The sequence below is a fragment of the Gavialis gangeticus genome, unplaced genomic scaffold (genome assembly GCF_001723915.1).
Source record: "Gavialis gangeticus isolate Ggan-Ray unplaced genomic scaffold, GavGan_comp1, whole genome shotgun sequence".
NCBI classification, from domain to species: domain Eukaryota; kingdom Metazoa; phylum Chordata; order Crocodylia; family Gavialidae; genus Gavialis; species Gavialis gangeticus.
In genome coordinates this window covers 20,677,460-20,684,196 of record NW_017729009.1, presented here as the reverse complement: position 1 = coordinate 20,684,196, position 6,737 = coordinate 20,677,460, and positions in this window count along the sequence as shown.

Below are 6,737 nucleotides of genomic sequence, written 5' to 3'. Positions count from 1 at the left end.
GCCAGGGCTGCCCTCAGAGTGGGGGGTGGCAGCAGCACTGGGAGGAAGGGCGAGCTACATTGAATTTTGGGGCAGCTGCAACCCCCCCACAGTCCCGCTTCCAGCACCACCACCGCCAGCCTGAAGCACAGCCCGGCCCAGCCCCCTGCTGGGAAGAGCCCAGCACCATCCTGGCCCCAGCCTGCAGCTGCAGCCCACCCTGCCTGCACCCTGCACAGATCTGAGGGCTACACGCTCCCCACCCCCGTCCCCACCCGGGATGCATGCAGCAGCAGGAGCCACCCCCACATGTCCTGCAGATGAGTCGCAGCTCTGTCCCATGCCCTGCCCCACCCCAGCTGGGCAGCACCTGACCCAGCCCCAGCCCCTGCCCCACTCCTCCTTCACTGCGGGGGACCGTGATCTGCCCTCTCACGCCCCTTCCCTTTCCCCCCCCCCCTTCCACCACAGCAGACTTACCAGCTGGACACTGCTCTTCAAGCTGTAGGGCTGCATATTGGAAATTGGATTGGTATTGGCAGATATTCCTACTTAAAAATTGGCTATCGGTATCAGCCCCCAAAATCCCTGGTGCATCCTATTAAGAAGCATACTAACATTTACCATTAAAACCTTAGCAATCATACAAAGAAGAGCAATAGAGCAACCTATCTAACCTCAGGTTTCTATAACCTCAGGTTTCTGTTTCACCAGAATGAAGGAGCCTCTAGCATCATCAAGGTAGTCGCAAGCTGTGGAATTGGATTGACCCTGTAGGAAGATTAATAGACTGAAATACAGAAGAGCTGGAATTCTAGTTTTGGCTCTAGTACCTGTTGAGCGACCATGGACATAAAGACTCAGTTTCCTCATCTGCAAAATAATACTGATGATACCTACCCTTCTTTTGTGAGGTGCTTTGAGTTCTATGTACAAAAAACATTGTAATATGAGTGTTTATAGACATGCTCCAGGAGGCGGGGGGGACTTTAATTAGTAAGCCACACTAATTAAAATAGCCCGAGCGTCATGCGCATCAGCGTCCCCATGCTGAAAAAGTGGCAGCATGGCATTTTAAACTAAAGCTTAATCGATGAGCTCTAGTTCAAAGTGCCCTGCTGCTATATTTCAGCACAGGGATACTGATACACATGATGCTGGAGGCTGCAGGAGTGTGTTAATTTTCAAACTCTAAAAGACTCGATCAATTGACTCTGCTCCAATGCTCTGGATTTACAGCATATTGGAGCAGACTCCTTGCATGTGTATGGGAGCCCTGCGTAACTAACTCCAATGAGCTGTGGGTCACATTCCACAATAGATTAGCATTATTATGAGAAGTATTTTTTGCAATTGATAGAATCGACAGAAAAGTGCCACCCTCCAAGCACCACCACTCCTTTCTCCAACACTTAGGTGTTCCATCAGTCTCCAATTCTGTAATATTTTCCTTCCCTTTAAGACTAGGAATGTACTGTAGTGGGATATCAGGTTCCCCAAACACAGTGTCGCAGGACACCCCCGTGCCGTGCTCCTAGTGAGTTATGAACTTAAGGGGGGGAGGTGTGTCTCAGGGCACTTCAGTGCCCTGCTCCTAGGGAAAGGTACAGGTGCCGGTTGCCGGGGCAACCACAGTTTGGTCAGCTGACCGGAAGGGGGCAGGGCCTGGCCTATATAAACAGCCCAGGCTGAGGCTAAGCAGGTAGTTCCCTACTAACATCTAAGGGAGAAGGAGCTCTGCTAGAGTAGGCAGCCTGGAGAAGCTTGATGGCCTGAGCAGCTTTGGCTCGAGGATACTGGGAGGAGAAAGCCCTGGTAGGGAGTGGAATGATGATTAGCCAGGTGGTTCAGTTTTGAGTTGTAGCCGGTTGGCTTATGTTATTGCTTTTGTTGTTACACCAGAGGACTGGGTGAGGCTAATAGGGGTTGGAGGAGGCCTCATTAGGGGCTCCACAGCCAGAGAGGGCACCGCATCTAGGGGTGCACTGACCCCAGTCCTGAGAAGAGGCACAGTGCATTGGGGCCAGGTAAGGTCAAGGCCGCCTGAGCCCCATAGGAGTTGTAGACCCGAGGAGGGGATTTGGGGGCCAGGCACAGCTACAGCCACCTGAGCCCCAGGCACAGAGAAAGGCCCTAGTGTGGGCAGAGCCCCAGGGAGGGCACACAGGTGAGGAGCCCCTGGGAGGGTGCTCACTTAAGACCCAAGAGGGGAATTTGGGGCCAGGCACGGCTACAGTCACCTGAGTCCCGATTGTGAGACAGGGCCCCAGTGTGGGCACGATCACGAGGGAAGGCCCCAATCGCGAGAGCAGGCCCCACTGCGGGCACAGCCGCGAGAAGGCCAGAGAGTGTCCACAGGGAGCGTGGAGAATGAGACGAGCCCAAAAGGCGTCTGCGAGGGCGCGGGCGATAGCAAGGGGGCGCCGTGAGGGCGTGGCAAGGGATTTTGACAAGACAACGTCCAGTACATCTGAGAGGCTTGGGGCGTGGTATCAAGGGTGGTAGGAGCCATGCATAGCCCCTAAGGCTCTAGTGCACGGAGTCATCTGAGGCGGGACACAGACTTGAATACATCGGGGTACCGTGTCCAAGGGGGTGAGAAGCCAGCCTCCCATAACACTGATAACATCAAAGACGTGGCGGGCGAGAAGGAGGGTGCATGGACACCAACTTGGCATGGTAGGAGGCGCTAGGAGAGATCACAGCTACTCCTTAAGACACCGCCCCGTGACACACTGTTTTTATTGGCCCTTGACAAACTTGTCTCAAAAGACACAAATATGCCATAAAGTCTCTGTTGCTAGATGGGGATTGTTTCCAGCTGGGCTGCAGCCCCCGAAGCATGCAGCCTGCTAAACATGCCAATAAGGCTTCAATAAGAAAGGGAAATAGATATTGATGTCCCACGTAACTTTATTAAATGAGTTGAAATCAAACTTAGCAGAATGAAAATCCTTTTTATTAATATCCTTCTTGAAGGCCGGGAGAAAAAGAGTGGAATAGAGGATAAGAAAGATTCCCACATGGCAGGTACCATTTAACTGCAAAGTTCAAAAATGGAAGAAGAAATGGTATGCCTAAGAAATATGCCTTGCCCTGGGAAAAGAAAAAACAAAGGAGAGGTCCTCCAAAAAAGTCTGTTTCAGACAAATGCAAAGTAAAAATCAAAGAACACCATGATCATTTGTAATATTTCATTTTTCTTTCATTTGATGCATCTTGGGCAAAAAAAAACATCTAACCCAGTAAAGGAAATGTACCCATCTTATTTAGCACATATGGCAGGCTGGAAGTTGAAATAGTGCCCCCAACAAAACTCTTCTGGTTTAGTAATTGGTGTAATATATGCCAGAACCCACAAATTGGGTGTTCAGTGCTGGTACTCAAAATAGATATTTGGTTTAGAATGGAAGCGAACACAATCCATAGATTCACATGTTTAAAAACTCAGTCTTCGCCATTTTGGACCCTGATAATCTACATTAGAAGCAGTTGCATGCAGGCAGACTCCTGCCAACCGAGTTCTAGTGACTGCAATGGGACAGAAGGGATCTGTTTGTGCAGAGCTGGAGGCTGGAATAAGGCCCCTGTGAGTTGATGCACAGTGAATGCATTCCCACAGTGAGCTATGTAGTAAATAACCAATTTACATAATTCATCCTCCTACACCTATCAATCTAAGTGCTTAGATGAGCTCTCATCAACATGGTGCCTGAATTACTCCTACAAGAAGCAAGCAACTAAGGTATCTCTTTCTTCTGCCACTGCCAGCAGGGAGCCAGCTTAAAGGTTATTGGTAATTGCAGTAGGTTAGTTTGGTTGATTTTCAAAGAGTTGTAAAAATTGTGATATTTCTGGTTGGGGTACCATGGCAAAGGTAAAATGAGGAAGAGAGGTTTATGCTTGGTTCCCAAACAGTGGAGGGAGTGGTCATTCTTATTTTATCTGTCAGTGATAAGTAAGGGAATGAATAGTAACAAAGTAATGAGAGGAGGAAATCAGTCAGTCGGACCAAGTCATCTCTATATACATTTTATAAACATAAATTTATTACAAGCCAGCAACTATTTTTAATTGAATCTTTTTGCATAAGTGGCCTTTCACTGTTTTTTTTTATATGCTAGATAGGTTGTTTTTCAATACACAGACACAAAGGAAAGTGTAAAGCATAAAATGCCGCACTTACCTTTAAATTCTCTCTCTCAGATTGGCTGCTAACCTGGTGTAAAACATGATTTTGTGTCAATAACACACCGTACACTCCACAGTGCTTGGGAAATGCACAGTGCTTCAAATAACAGCTCTCTTTGGGAGAAGGAATTCACCCCAAATTTCTTCTCATTATTCTGAGTTCCTAATTTGTTCCCAAAGGCCTTATGAATCCTGCTTACCTCTGGAAAACTAGAGCCCTATTTCCTTTTGCCTTCTTTTAACTACATTTTCTTTATCACATTTCTCATCTATCATGTTGCAGCTTTCTGGAGTTACTGAATTTTTTTTTCTTTTTTTATGGAGCTGGTTGATTGTTTTCTCCACTGATTCATAGGCAGAAAGGCCTGGCTTTCTGGACCAGTTCTCTTTCATTCTTTGTTGATCTCCAGATAATGCGGAACCATGAAACATGAAATGATGGAAACGAAAAAAAGAAAAATGAGAGAAAGCAAGCAAGAGAGAGAGAAATGAGAGAACGGGGCAAAAAAGCAGATGATGTAGCTCCAAATTACAGTGCGTTCAATGCTGATCTTGATGGCTTTTGGTCAGGTGTCTTTGCCATTTCTTGACAGTCTATCAAGCTAAGTAATATAGCTGCTAACTTTGCTCCCTCCCAATCTGTCAGTTGGCTCTTGGACAAACTAACTTATCTTTTAGACAGCTGGCCTGTGGCTCTTAGCTAGTTAAATAGTTTGTTGGCAAGATCCAAAACTAATTCATTTGGCTAATGAGTGTAATGGCTCATTAGAAGTTTTCATTAATATTCTGTACAGTAAATTTCAGTACATTTAATTTGAGTTAAAAGTAACTCCATCCCACAAGCACAAACAGAACAATACATATGCACATGGCCTGATCTTGCATCCCTGAAATCAGTGGGAGTTTTGCCACTGTCTTCAATTAATATAGACTTAGACCTATTCAAAAACTTATTCTATTTCTTATGCACTTATTCTTGCTTTATCACTGTGTTTTTACTGGCATTTTTCCCAACACATTTCTATATTCTTCTCTACTCTACTTTGTTTTTTGTCCCTAGAGGAAGTGCACTGACTTCTGTTGAAACCCTATCACCAAGAGTTACATCCATATAACTAAGAGGAAAATTTAATCCTCCAGGTTCATTGTACTTCTTCATGGGTCTTAAGACTAAAGTGAATAACTTTCCACAAATAAACATGGTCACTGGGTTTTAGCATTTTTCTGACTGTGGAGTGTGTATACAGAGTTTGCAACTAGTCATGATTCAAAATATATCAACTAAATTACTCTCAAAATGTAATAGTTTAATTATTCAGGAAATCAGGGCCTTAGTGGGCTAACAATGGAGATTCAACATACACATTAAATGATGGTATAAATTGTAATTAATCTTGTTATGGGGTGGAAGATAATTCCTTTTGTCACTTTAGTTCACAGTTAACTTTTGTTCAAGCCCTATTTCCTTTGTGTTTACCCAAACAAATTCACAAACCTTTATAAAATAATTAATTTTTGTAAAGTCCCATCCAGTTTGCCAGAAAAAATAGAGCAATGGCTACAACAAGTTTTTAATTATGTTTTAATGAAGCAAATTGTGGAAGATTCACCCAACTGGAACTAACAGGGCAGCTATGATTCGATAGCCAAAAAAAGAAAAACAAAAACAAGGGCAAACACAAGAACAGCCAAGTAGAAAAACTTTCTTTTCCTCCAGTACAGCGTAAGCAGGAGCAAGGGGTTCAGACTGCTGCTTGCTGAGTGCTTAAGGACATTTTAGAGGCTACAGTTTGTTGAACAATGTGTATGCAATATAATCCGAGCAGCTCCTCTACTCAGCATTCAGCTGGCAGCCAATTTAGTTTCAGTTCTTGAACACCCTGGAGGTTTCTATGCACTCATTTGGTCGAAAGAAAAACTCTTCCTATAGGAAGGCCAAAACCTGATCTGGTGACATTCAGTACTGTGCTTCTGACATCAGTTGAAGGTATGCAGATTGCATCAGGGGAGGATCTGGCCAAGATACTGCTGGAATTCAAGCTTTGCATAGACCTCTTCAGTCCTAATAAAATGTAAAGGTACTATTGCTATGGTAACATCACTATAAGTGCCATCCTCACCCTGTGCTAAAAGAAGTGAGGATATTGAATTAGCAGAGGATATATTGATCCTGTTTGACTGATAATCTAAGAGGAAAGACACTGGACAAACCTTCCACTTTAGTAGGAAACTTTGGCCTCTCTTTCTGATCATACTCAAAAGGGGATTAGTTTCCATTACGTTTTCAGTGTTCCCTATTGAGATATACCAATAGAGCAACTCAAAAAAGAAATGTAATATATCACTTCTAATTCATTTGCTTTTATTTTAACTTCCTGGTTTTCATTGTGTCCATTTTCCTGATCTGGACAGATTTCTTTTTCCCACCACAGCAGTTCTCAAAATCAAAATGTTTCTTTTCTTTTTTTTAAATGGCAAAAAAAAGCTTCAGATTTGGTTTTCTTTGGTGCAAAAAATTAATGCTTTTCCTCTGACTGCAGTTAATGCTTCTTACTGCAGTTCTTGGT